This window comes from Hippocampus bargibanti, linkage group LG08 (assembly GCF_051943395.1).
Source record: "Hippocampus bargibanti isolate YZ-2025 linkage group LG08, ASM5194339v1, whole genome shotgun sequence".
Classification (NCBI taxonomy): domain Eukaryota; kingdom Metazoa; phylum Chordata; class Actinopteri; order Syngnathiformes; family Syngnathidae; genus Hippocampus; species Hippocampus bargibanti.
In genome coordinates this window covers 20,944,014-20,956,888 of record NC_142741.1, presented here as the reverse complement: position 1 = coordinate 20,956,888, position 12,875 = coordinate 20,944,014, and positions in this window count along the sequence as shown.

Below are 12,875 nucleotides of genomic sequence, written 5' to 3'. Positions count from 1 at the left end.
TTACGGCGCCTGTAATAGGCAGCATTTTTATAGCCCTGCTTTGTTCAGCGGAGAGATCGGAATTGTTGGACGGTCTGCGGCTGGATGGTTACATGGCTTGAGGAGCTGACGATGAAAAGAAAGCAGCCTGCGACCTGTAAATCACAGTTTGGAATTGAAGCGGATTATGTGGGACAGTAAATGAGACAATCACTTTTCGTCACTGAATGCTACTGCTTCATTTTTGCTTTCCAAATTTAGCTTGTAGCAGATGTATGCACATTTCCAGCATGACGACCCTGATCCACTGGTGAAAAGGACACTTTAATCCTCCCCTCTTTACTCTATAACTGCTCCAGACAACCAAGAGGGTGCAGAAAAGTGCTTAAGATTGAATGACTCTCTGTGTCTTTTGTGTTTTGTCATATTATTTGTTATTTTGGCTGCCTTTCCAGCAGTTACTATGTTTTGTTTTTCGACATATTCTTTTTCATTTTCTATTCTTTTCCTAACCTTGCTGATGTGAATTAGGATTTCTCCAACGCGAGACAAATACATGTTATCTCATCTCATCCCTTCATCTCATCTATCAAACTTCTCTTTGCAGAAAATGGCATTCAAACGACTGAACATGAATTTGCTCAAAAGTCACATTGAATGCTCATATGAATACAACACAAAAAAGAGTGCAATGCAATTACAATATGTTGAAGGACAATCATCTGTTTGGATATATATTTTCCATTTGATTCGTATTACGCTTATTTGATAAAGAAACTGAACATTTAATGGATGTGTGAGTGATGAATGGAATGCTACATTTCTGTGGACTACCATTACTTTATTGTCCTCTATGACAGAAACGCATGCAGTATATACACACATATGCACACACACATATGCAGCACACAATAAATTGATAATCCGTGCATCTTGAGTTTGTCAAAGTTTCAATGGCTGCAAGACCCACTGACACACAGTCCCCCACCCCCATGCTCCTTTGCCCCACCCCCATCCCATTTCACATTGCTGCTGTGGACTGCAAATTTCCCCATTGTGGGAGGATTAAAGGCTTTCTGATTCTGATTCTGTCACACATTAAAAATGACATTGATAAGTTCCTATTCACCATGGTGTGTCCATGTTGTCAAATTTGCAGGCTTTTGACTCAGCTTCCCTATGACATAAAACAATTTGGAGAGTCAGTACTGCTACTCTTAATTGTATAACTTTGGAAAGTTTACTTTCACATGCAGTGCTGTAAAAGACTATCGATTGTTCATGCTGATCTTTTTAAAATGCAGCACATGTCAGTAAAATAGATGCCAATAGGCCATCGAAACCAAGATTGGTAAAGTTGAGAATAACAATAGATTATGGGACATTCATATAGTGAAGATTATTACACAATTCGCACTCAGGGTTTCTTGCACACGAGAAAGTATAATGTTTTCTTTTTTTTAGCCCCTTGTTTATGTACATATTTTTACCAATGTGTGTTGGATTAATTCAAAGAAAATGACCCTGGGCTAATGAAGAGTAAGGCGGTGGAAAAAATGTAGAACGCTTTGAAAAGGTCAGTGTGTGTGCGTGTGCGTGTGCGTGTGTATGTGTGAGTGTGTGTTTGTGTGTGCACGTGCATGCACATGTGTGTGTGCATGTGGGTGTGATTTCAGCCAGCGATCACACTTGAATGCCAAATAAAATAGATTTTTTTTTTATAATGCTGAACTGTAAAATGCCAGGCAAATCCTACTTTTCCACACAATTTCTCCTAACGTTATTTGTTTTTCCTCCTTCGTCCTTTTAGCCCCATGGTGCCTTGTGACCTGTTCAAACCTCAGCTTACTGAAAATTCAATCTGAGAGCTGTGATGTATCCCTCCAATATCATAACCCTCATTACAGACTAAAATGTTCACCAGACCCCATTTCGCACATACACGCACACACACGTGGAAAACTCGCAAAAAGAAAACATGACAGAGGCATTTTCTTTACAAAAGCCAGTCTGCAGTGGGATATGATTGTGAGTGGATTCAGGGGCACCATCGTCTCAGGCCAATCATCTATAATTCATTTTTCCAAGGCATACAGTAATATCTCAACCTGCCTTCTATTTCATCAAAATGAACAAAGAAATGGAATTTTAGATGAGAGCAGACTATGAAAATATTGTTTCTAATAAATAAATCTATGGATTTTTTTTTATCTGAGGCACACTGTGGTTTTGTCGAAGACTTATGAAGTCGAATACAGAGAGAACGATCTGAATTTTATTTATAAATATTTTTATATTATTATATTTTGATATGTAAGTACATGCATATACATATACATGCATGCATCTCCATATCTCCATCTATCTATCTATCTATCTATCTATCTATCTATCTATCTATCTATCTATCTATCTATCTATCTATCTATCTATCTATCTATCTATCTATCTAGTGTATATATGGTATATATGTACAGTAAAGTCTCGTTATATCGATATCGGATATATCGATAGTCCCGGTTATATCAATACTATTTCTATGCACGCACGGAGAAAATTACATGCAAACAGGGTCGGATATATCGATAGTCCCGGTTATATCGATATTTTTCGGACTCCCTTGGATATCGATATAACGAGACTTTACTGTATATATATAAGGTGTTGCAATTATCTGAACTCCTCAACATACTACCTCTCTGACTTTCTTACTGCCATGAGGCAAATCTCCATGTTGGATGCCTCAGCTTCTATTCATGAGGATACAGATACACTGCAAGATAGCTCAAACTGATGAGACTTATTGGACATCCACCTGGACATAGACATAAACCCCCACCGTTGTGGCAGAGATCCATGACCTCTGACTTGCAACTGTTGACAGTTATTCACATTGGTTCACATTAGTCTGACATCTGCCTCGCACAGTGCCTCAAAGAGGTCACAGTCTGTTGAGGCCAGCAAAACCAAATAGTATCTTCATCTGCATACAGTAGACACGCTGTTCACAGTAGACCCGCAGGCCACCAAACTGGACCTTTATCAGCCCCTGATGGCACTTTGAGAATTAGTCTTCAACACTTGCCGAGAATACAAAAATGTGCACTTTTTTATAACTTCCATAATTTAAATGTACTTAAGATGCGTTTTTGTATAAAAATGTACTTTATTTTTGGTTAATCAGAGAAACTTCGAACAGTGACATGTGTTTGCTGACTCACGTTTAACATGAATTTGAACGTCACGACTTAATTCTGAGCACATGCTGTACATATAACATACATGATCTCAATGTATTGTTTTTCTTTCTCACAGATTTTTAAATGACTGATTGAGGTGAACATGTTTTAGATCGTATCATTGGTGGATTTAAAACTGTTCTTAAATTATATATTCTGGTGTTATTTATTTATTTTAAATATGATGTAACCAAGCATTTGAACAGGCATTACTGTGAGCTAGCTAGATACTGTAACTAACTACACCACTAGCTAGTGAGCGAGCGAGCTCCCTTGATACCTAGATGAGGGGGTGGGTGTATCTCAGACTCACTAGTTTAGGATTTATAATAATAATAATAATAATAATAATACATTTAATTGACACTAAATAACAGAATAATCTAATTAGATCTGTTCCAAGAGCTGCACCACAAAACTGCTCAAAATGACACAGTGTCACTAAACCCAAACACAGCAGTTATGAGCGTTAATGGTTGTGCATAAAATTCACAAAGTGGATTGCAAAGACATCTAGTGTCAGGATTAACGATACCATTGTATGTGCTTCCATTTGATTCATTGTCGATGTTAACATGGCGAAGAATGAAGCACTTGAAGTGGCGTGTGGATTCAAGTGCAGCAAAATACTGCAACTAAAAATTGGATAGTACAATTGTATGTTTACTGCCCAAGCACCAGGAGGTGTGAGGGTCGTTTTAGAATGTCTGTTTATCATTCTTGTTCTGGTGAATGAAACACATTTTGACAAGTGTGTGTATCCCGATCAAAATGTATGTTATGCTCCAAAATTCACTCAAATTGGGTGCCGTGTCATGACAGGAAGCATGAAATGCATGGAACTGAACAGGAAGTCTACAATTCGCGGTCAATTCTGCCATTTTGGGCAATTTTTAAGCCTAATAGAAATGAGTCAACAATGACCAATGCACAGATTTAACCTTCATAAAAAAATTGAGGATTTCTCCTGAAAAAGAAAGTGCGATGGGCCTGTTGCATCTTTAAAGGACAATGTTTTCAAACAAAAAACTAAAACTAAAAAAAGTGACTCCAAAAGTGAAATAAACAAATTCACTCTTCAGAATCTACTTAAACAGATAACTTTGCATTTTGATGGTGTGCAAACGTGGTAATCTTCAAGTATAATGAACCATTTGCATACATGATGCACAAAATGAATGGTCTTTTGTTGCTACGGACTTATCTGACACGGCTCATGAGTTTGCAGACTTACAGTAGGTCGATACAGAGGAATCCATACCCTGTTCCATATCACATTTATATTATGACCAGCTTATGGGAAGCAACACATTGCATTGGCACACATTCTGTGAACTGCTCTAGGATTAATCCAAAGAAAGCGTCTGTGTCAATCGCTGCTCTTCTGCACAATGATAATGTTAAGATGTATAAAGCGGGCCAAGATGATGGTCTGTTTAACATAACAAAGGGGTTTTGCTTTCCATTCCTTCTCATGCTCTGGAAAACCTTGACTTCATTCGGGCTGCAGTCAGTGGTAGTCAATCTGCTATAAGCTTGTCTTTTATTATTTGCCTTGTTCTTTAAGCTGCTGTGTGCTTCTCTCGATTTCTTAACCCTCGCGGCATATTTTCGGCCTCCTCTATCCTCTCTATTTCCTGGTTGGATTTTCTTCCTTACTCTCTATTTCTTATCTCTTAAAGTCGGATGGTCGTCTCAGGATTGGGGCTTTGCAACTACCTAAATATATTTCTTGCTCAATGTTACGTATTTGGATGGATAAAGTGCCACTTTCAGTTGAACATTATTTGAAGGCTATGATTGTCGTAATACAGCACAAAGGTATTTGGAAACACATTGCTTATTATGTTTTGTTTCATAATGACTAAATATTATAATGTATATGATTCATAGCCTTCAGAGTTAAGTGAGTGAATGCATCCATCCATCTGTTTGATAGACTGTTTCTCTTATCATTCAGGGTTATGGCAGTGTCTGAAACTCACGACAAAAAGTTAGCGTACACCAGGGTGTCACGTCACTTGAGGCTCGAGGGCTGGGCTCGAGTGACGAAAGGAAAGCGGGGAGTGTGGATCCAAAATACACGGTGAGACAGATACTCGTGTACAAAAGTCTTTACTGAGGCACGCATGAAAAAAGGACAAAAGGATGAGGTGACTGAGGGATATCGGTGACAGCTGATCTGACGGCACGGAAGTAACAGGGTGGCTTTCAGAATACTCCGACGGCGCCTGAATGGCGCGATCGGTAGATATAGTCAGAAGGCACAATCAAGGGAATGACAATCAGCTGTGGGAACCCAGGTGCGTGATGATGGGAGGGGCCGTCTCCCGGGAGCAGCGGAGGAGGTGACAGGAGGGGCGGGGCGCGCCCAGGACGGCGACGAGATGTCACAGTGCCCCCCCCTCAACGGACGCCTCTTGGCGGCCCACCAGGTTTGGAGGGGTGAGCCGCATGGAACGCCCGGATGAGAGATGGGTCGAGGATCCAGGCACGTGGGACCCACTGTCGTTCCTCCGGTCCATAGCCCTCCCAGTCGACCAAGTACTGCACTCCTCTGCCCATGCGCCTGGAGTCCATTATCTCCCGCACGGTGTAGACCGGTCCGTCGGCCAACATCCGGGGGGGAGGTGGGGGGGTGGGCGTGGGGGCTAAGGAGCAGGTTTCCACTGGCTTGAGGAGGGAAACATGGAAAACGGGGTGGATCCTCATGGTGGGTGGCAGCCGGAGCCTCACCGAGACCGGGCTGAGGATGGCCTCGATGGGGAAGGGACCCGTGAAGCGTGGGCCCAGCTTGGCTGAAGACCCTGCCAGCCGAAGGTCCCTTGTCGACAGCCACACCTCCTGCCCGACCTGGTAGTTGGGTGCCTGTCTCCGGTGACGGTCCGCCACCCGCTGGTTCCGGGATGCGGTGCGTGTCAGGGCGTCCCTGGTCTCCTTCCAGACTCGGTGGGCCCGTCTGAGGTGATGTTCAATAGACGGGACCTCCACCTGGCCCTCCTGAGTGGGAAACAAGGGCGGCTGATAGCCACAGGCGGACATAAATGGGGACCGACCTGTGGCTGCGGAGACCAGGGAGTTGTGGGCGTACTCCACCCGGGTAGGTGCAGGGCCCACGACGCCGGGTTGTGGAGGCACACGCACCGGAGGGCCGCCTCCAGGTCCTGGTTCTTCCTCTCCGTCTGTCCGTTGGTCTGGGGATGGTATCCAGACGACAGGCTCGCCGACGCCCCTAGGGACCGACAGAAACGTCTCCATACCTTGGACACGAACTGCGGTCCCCGGTCCGACACGATGTCCGTCGGAATCCCGTGGAGACGGACGACGTGGTTAACCAGGAGTTGAGCCGTCTCGATGGCGGACGGCAACCTGGTTAACGGGACGAAGTGGGCCGACTTGGAGAATCGGTCCACAACGGTAAGGACGACCGTCTTGCCACGGGAGGGGGGGAGGCCTGTCACGAAGTCGACGGAGATGTGGGACCAGGGTCTGGACGGTACCGGTAGCGGCCGGAGGAGTCCTGCCGGGGGCTGATGGGAGGCTTTCCCACAGGCACAGGTCGGGCAGGCCTTCACGAAGAGGGTGATGTCCCTCCGGAACCCCGGCCACCAGAACCGTTGGGCGATGAGTTGGATCGTCCTGTTGACCCCCGGGTGACAAGCTATCTTGGAGGTGTGCCCCCAGACGAGCACCTCCGTGCGAAGAGGGGGGGGGACGAACAGGCGATCCTTAGGACAGCCCCTGGGGATGGGGGTCGTCCCCTGGGCTTGCTGTACTTTTCTCTCAACCTCCCACCTCAGGGCACCCAGGATGCGTTGGGCCGGCAGGATGTTGGTGGTGGTCTCCTCCCTTTCTGCCGGCTCATGGATGCGGGATAGGGCATCGGGCTTGGTGTTCTGTGACCCTGGGCAGTAGGTGAGAGAAAAGTTAAACCGGGTGAGGAAGAGTGACCATCGGGCCTGTCTAGAGTTTAGTCTCTTGGCCGACCGGATGGCCGCCAGGTTTTTATGGTCCGTGAAGACGGTGAAGGGGTGTTTCGCTCCCTCAAGCCAGTGTCTCCATTCCTGAAGGGCCAGGACGACCCCCAGCAGTTCCCGGTTGCCGACGTCATAGTTGGCCTCGGCGGGGCTGAGCCGGCGGGAGAAGAAGGCGCATGGGCGTAGCTTCTGGTCCATGGGAGAGCGCTGGGACAGGACGGCCCCTACTCCGGACTCGGATGCGTCAACCTCGACCGTGAACGGGAGATCCGGGTCGGGATGACGCAGAACTGGGGGGGTTAGTGAAGGCAAGACGGAGGCGGTTGAATGCCCCCTCAGCGTCGGGCGTCCACCTGAAGGGGATCTTTGAGGACGTGAGGTTAGTGAGGGGGAGTGCCTTCTGACTATACCCGCGGATGAAGCGGCGGTAGAAGTTGGCAAACCCCAAAAACCGCTGAAGCTGTTTGCGCGTCTTCGGGATCGGCCATTCCACCACCGCTTTAGTCTTAGTAGGGTCGGCCCTGAGCTGCCCCCGCTCCACGACAAACCCTAGGAAGGACAGAGAGCGGACATGGAACTCGCACTTCTCTGCCTTCACGTAGAGCCGGTTTTGCAGGAGCCGCGCCAGGACCCGTCGGACGTTTTGCCGGTGCTCCTCTGCAGAACGAGAGAAAATGAGAATGTCATCCAGATAAACGAAAACAAAAACATTGAGGAAGTCCCTGAGCACATCATTGATCAGATTTTGGAATACGGCGGGAGCGTTCGTGAGTCCGAACGGCATCACCAGATATTCAAAATGTCCTAATGGTGTCTTAAATGCAGTTTTCCATTCGTCCCCCTCCCGGATGCGGACCAAGTGGTACGCACTGCGGAGGTCTAATTTAGAAAAAATGGTTGCGGACTGAAGGGGCGTGAAGGCTGAGTCCATGAGGGGGAGGGCGTATTTGTTACGGATGGTGATGTCGTTCAGACTCCGATAATCGACACACGGACGCAGGGTTCCGTCCTTCTTGTCAATAAAGAAGAACCCTGCGCCCAGCGGAGACCGTGACGGCCGAATGAGTCCCGCCGCGAGGGAGGAGTCTATGTAAGTGCTCAGGGCTTCCCGTTCCGGTTGTGAGATGTGGAAAAGTCTGGAGTCCGGTAATGGAGCCCCTGGCTGCAAGTCAATAGCACAGTCATACGGTCGGTGGGGCGGCAGGGATTGGGCGTTGTCCTTGCTGAACACCTCCCGCAGGTCGTGGTAGCAGTGTGGCACGCCCTTGAGGCATATGGCCTCCGGCGGCCCACCGCGGGAGGCGTCTCGCCCTGCCGTAGCCGACCGTAGGAAGTTGGCGTAGCATTAGGGGCCACAGCCCTGAATGGTGGGACCCTCCCAGGAGATTGACGGGTCGTGGGTATTGAGCCAGGGGAGACCCAATACCAACGGCGCATTCCGGGAGGGCATAACTAAAAATTGGCGGTGCTCGACGTGGTTCCCCGCGACCCGGAGTTTGAGCGGGGCCGTGAGGTGGGTGACTCGGGCTAACAGTCTGCCGTCCAGGTCGACCATCTCCTTTGGGGGGTGAAGATCGATCAGCTGGCAGCCCAACGAGTCCGCCAACTGGGGGTCAATGATGCACCCGTCGGCCCCAGAGTCCACTAGGGCCCGCACGGTTTGGCAGCTGGACGGGCCGATTAATTCGCTGTCCAGCTCCAACCGCGTAACGGGGGTCGTGGATTTGACCTCCAGAGGTCGCTGTGGTCGCCGTCTAGACGGGGACTTGCGTGGACCTGAGGTCTTCGCCTGGGGGCCTTGGGTGCGACGAGCCCCGGGGGTAGTGTGGTCGTTCCCCCCCCCCTACGATCATGGGTTCGGGGGATTCCTCCAGGCGCCGCACACGCTCGCTGCTGGGTGTGGGAGATCTGGACCGGCTGCGTGGCTGTCTGGGCCGTCGGCCGCGCTGCTCCCTCTGTCGCTCCCGAAGGCGGTGATCCAGGCCGATGACTATGGCGACCAGGTCGTCGAAGGTGGTGCCCGCGTCGCGGGTAGCCAACTCGTCCTTGAGGTCGGTGTTCAATCCGCGACGAAACACCCCCCTCAACGCTCGGTCGCCGTAGCCGCTGCCAGCGGCCCGGATGCGGAAGTCGACGGAGTATTCCGCGGCTGAACGGGCCCCTTGGACGCAGTCCAGTAGTCTCCCCTCCGCTTCGGACTCCGTCACCGGATGATGGAAAACCCGGCGTAACTCGGCGACGAAGTCCGGGTACAAGGTGCGCAGCTCCGGTCGGGATTCTCGGATGGCCAGCACCCACGTCTCGGCTTCTCCCGTGAGCAGGCTGGTGATGAAGGCTACCTTCGCCTCATCGCTAACGCAGGCGTATGGATGTTGCTCAAACACGAGCGTGCACTGCATTAAAAACTGAGCGCAGCGCCCGGTTTCGCCTGCGTAGCGGGAGGGAAGAGGAATTTGAGGAGCGTGCCTACTCACGGGCGGGGAAGACTTGGCCGTGAGAGCGGAAATGCGTGCCTCAGCCGCCTCGAAGCGTTGAGCCAGCATGGTGGTAATTTGGCTGATTTCCGCGATGGCTCGGGCCAGCTGGCTTGAACGCTCCGCTTGCTCGGTGAGGGCGGCGAGATATCTGTCTTCGCCGGCGGGATCCATAGTTGGTCGGAGTATTATGTCACGTCACTTGAGGCTCGAGGGCTGGGCTCGAGTGACGAAAGGAAAGCGGGGAGTGTGGATCCAAAATACACGGCCAGACAGATACTCGTGTACAAAAGTCTTTACTGAGGCACGCATGAAAAAAGGACAACAGGATGAGGTGACTGAGGGATATCGGTGACAGCTGATCTGACGGCACGGAAGTAACAGGGTGGCTTTCAGAATACTCCGACGGCGCCTGAATGGCGCGATCGGTAGATATAGTCAGAAGGCACAATCAAGGGAATGACAATCAGCTGTGGGAACCCAGGTGCGTGATGATGGGAGGGGCCGTCTCCCGGGAGCAGCGGAGGAGGTGACAGGAGGGGCGGGGCGCGCCCAGGACGGCGACGAGATGTGACACAGGGCAAACAACTCTGAAACGTTGCCTGCCCGGCCATAAAGTTGCCTGCCTCATTTTTCACAACTTGAAACACAATAAGACGACTAATCGCAAAAAAAACATTGTTGCGAAGTATAAAGGATTTTTTTAATTAAGGAAGTACCTACCACAAATTCTCCCTTGTTTAATTTATGGTAAATATCCCCTGCTGAAGATTTTGCTCCAGTTGTCGTCATGGTGCACAATGCAATGTTTGCGTTACGTTGTCTGCTAAAAGACACGTGGACTCCTCTTTCTAAGAGCGTTTCAAAACTCTCAACTACACTTTACAGTCACAGTATAGTCCGAAGCACGAAACAGGCTTCTGATTGGCTGCCGCTACTGAACGAACGTTCGTTTGGCAATTTGCATACTCGGCACGGCAGCCAATCAGAAGCCTGTGTCGTCCTTCGGCTATACCGTGACTGTAAAGTGTACTTGAGAGTTTTGAAAGGCGCTTTGAAAGAGGAGTCCACGTGGCTTGTCGCGGTTTGCTTGTAGCTTATGCTTTACCGAATCAAACAAGCGTTTCATTTGAAAAAAAAAACCCTTTTTTTTTTCTTGAAGAAGTTGTCGGCCACCCGGGCTGAGCCGTTTTGAAAGTTGTACGCCCAACGTCAAAGCCTTTCAAACACTGATTATGGGGAACTGGAACCTTTCACCTAAAATGACTTTAGATGAGAGTCAGATGACACCCCAAACTGGTTCCTAATCGATCATGGGGCAGATTGATTGTCTCATTCACATGATTTCCTTCCATGCAGTGTTAGTTCATTCTCCACTTCATGATGCGTGAATGTCAGTGTGAGTGGTTGTCTGTCGCTCGATGTGCCTTCTGATTATCTGTAAACTAGTCCAGGTTGTTAAAAGACATTCACCTAAAGTCAGTTCAGATAAGATTTGGCCATGGTTGACAATGAAAATTAATGAATGGTCTATCTTTGATTCTGAAATTATCGTTCTTGTCTAAATGTTTGATTATTTTTGTCAGAACTGATTAATTTGAAATAGATCAATAACAAAGTTATTTTGAAAAAATGACAGCAATAGGACTGCAAGTGAGTATGCACTGGTAGAGGTTTTACGGTATAAGACTTGAGTGGGTGTTGGTTTTCCATTAATGAATTTACATGAGGTAATAGGGCCGGCTTGTCAGACGGAATGTAATTCCCATTTTCAAAATGCAATCGGTAACGAGTCTGACCTCTGACAAGTGGACCGTTCACAGTAGCGCTAAAAAAAAGGATCTCTCACTAAATTTCAGAGACATTAATTCACAGAGGCTTTCATATGAGAATAGGGAGTGATGGGAGAAACGATTAAATAGTTTCATGCATTGATAATATCCCATATTTTGTATTAGACGGAGAAAAGGACAGACCCGTGGGGAACAGATCAACAAATTGTCTCTGGGCTGATATATCTTCTTAATTTCACAGGCCCTCATTTACAGGCCTTTTCATTGAAAAAAGAGGAGATTAAATTGCTTCATGCATTGAAAATGTCACTTTTTTTTGTAAAAGTGAGAGAAAGGAGATAGAGGGCATGAACTTGGTGGCCTTTCAGTCTGCAATTCTTATGATTTCATTTCATTGTAAGACAGCCCCCAAAGCTGTTTCTCTGTTCGTCACTTCACATTCAATTTTCACTCTACCGAAACGGAAAATGTAACATACCATATTGATTTGTGGTGACATTTAAGAGTTTTGCCAGCAACACCAAATTAGAAAATAAATGAATATATATTGCCTGGGTAACTAAAACACACCACGGCTTACTTGTCTGTGCTGCAGAACCCAGTTGTTGTCCAAAACAACTCTTAAATTAATCAATCAATGACATGTTCATGCTGTATGATGTGTTTCTCTATTACATACAACACAGGCAGTGTTGTATATTTCACTTCCACCAATGCCCTTCAGTGGTAATATTGTAGTCGGGTGAATTAAACCCCCAACACATACGGACCGGTTTGATAAATGGAAATTCAATGTTGGGCTGTGTATCGTGAAATGTACCAGCATGTGCCTTGCGTCATCAAGTCTGTGAAACATGCAGCATGACTGTAGAATGTGATGAGAGTCACGTCTGAGTAACAACCACATTAATGTGGTGGGAAGTCCATCACCTCAATGGTCATACATAGTGGAAAACGGCCTAGCTAGGCTAACAAATAGCATTGTGTAAAAGTGTTACATTCTTAAATCTTGAACCAATGGATATTTGAACACAACTGATGCAAAATACACCCAAATTCTCATGGGCATTTATCCTCTGTGGAGAACGACTGATGTTTTGTAGCTTACTTATGAATTACATTACTGTTGCTTACTAAGGAGCTGAGTCTGTCTTTATTCACAGTATCATCATGTCATATGTCAGTATCCTGCCACCAGGGAGGAGCAGCACTATGCCCATTGATTTGAGGCAAAATACCTGTCGAAACCTTTTTTGTTCCGTTTGAATGTTGAATTATTTCATAACTGTATTGGTTTATTTCAGTGAGTCGAATTTTTATAGAGTGCTATTCTTATTAAAAATCAAATCACGTGTATTTTGTAACTGAAACAGACATGGCATTTCAAAGAATGGAGTGCAACGAGTACGTTCC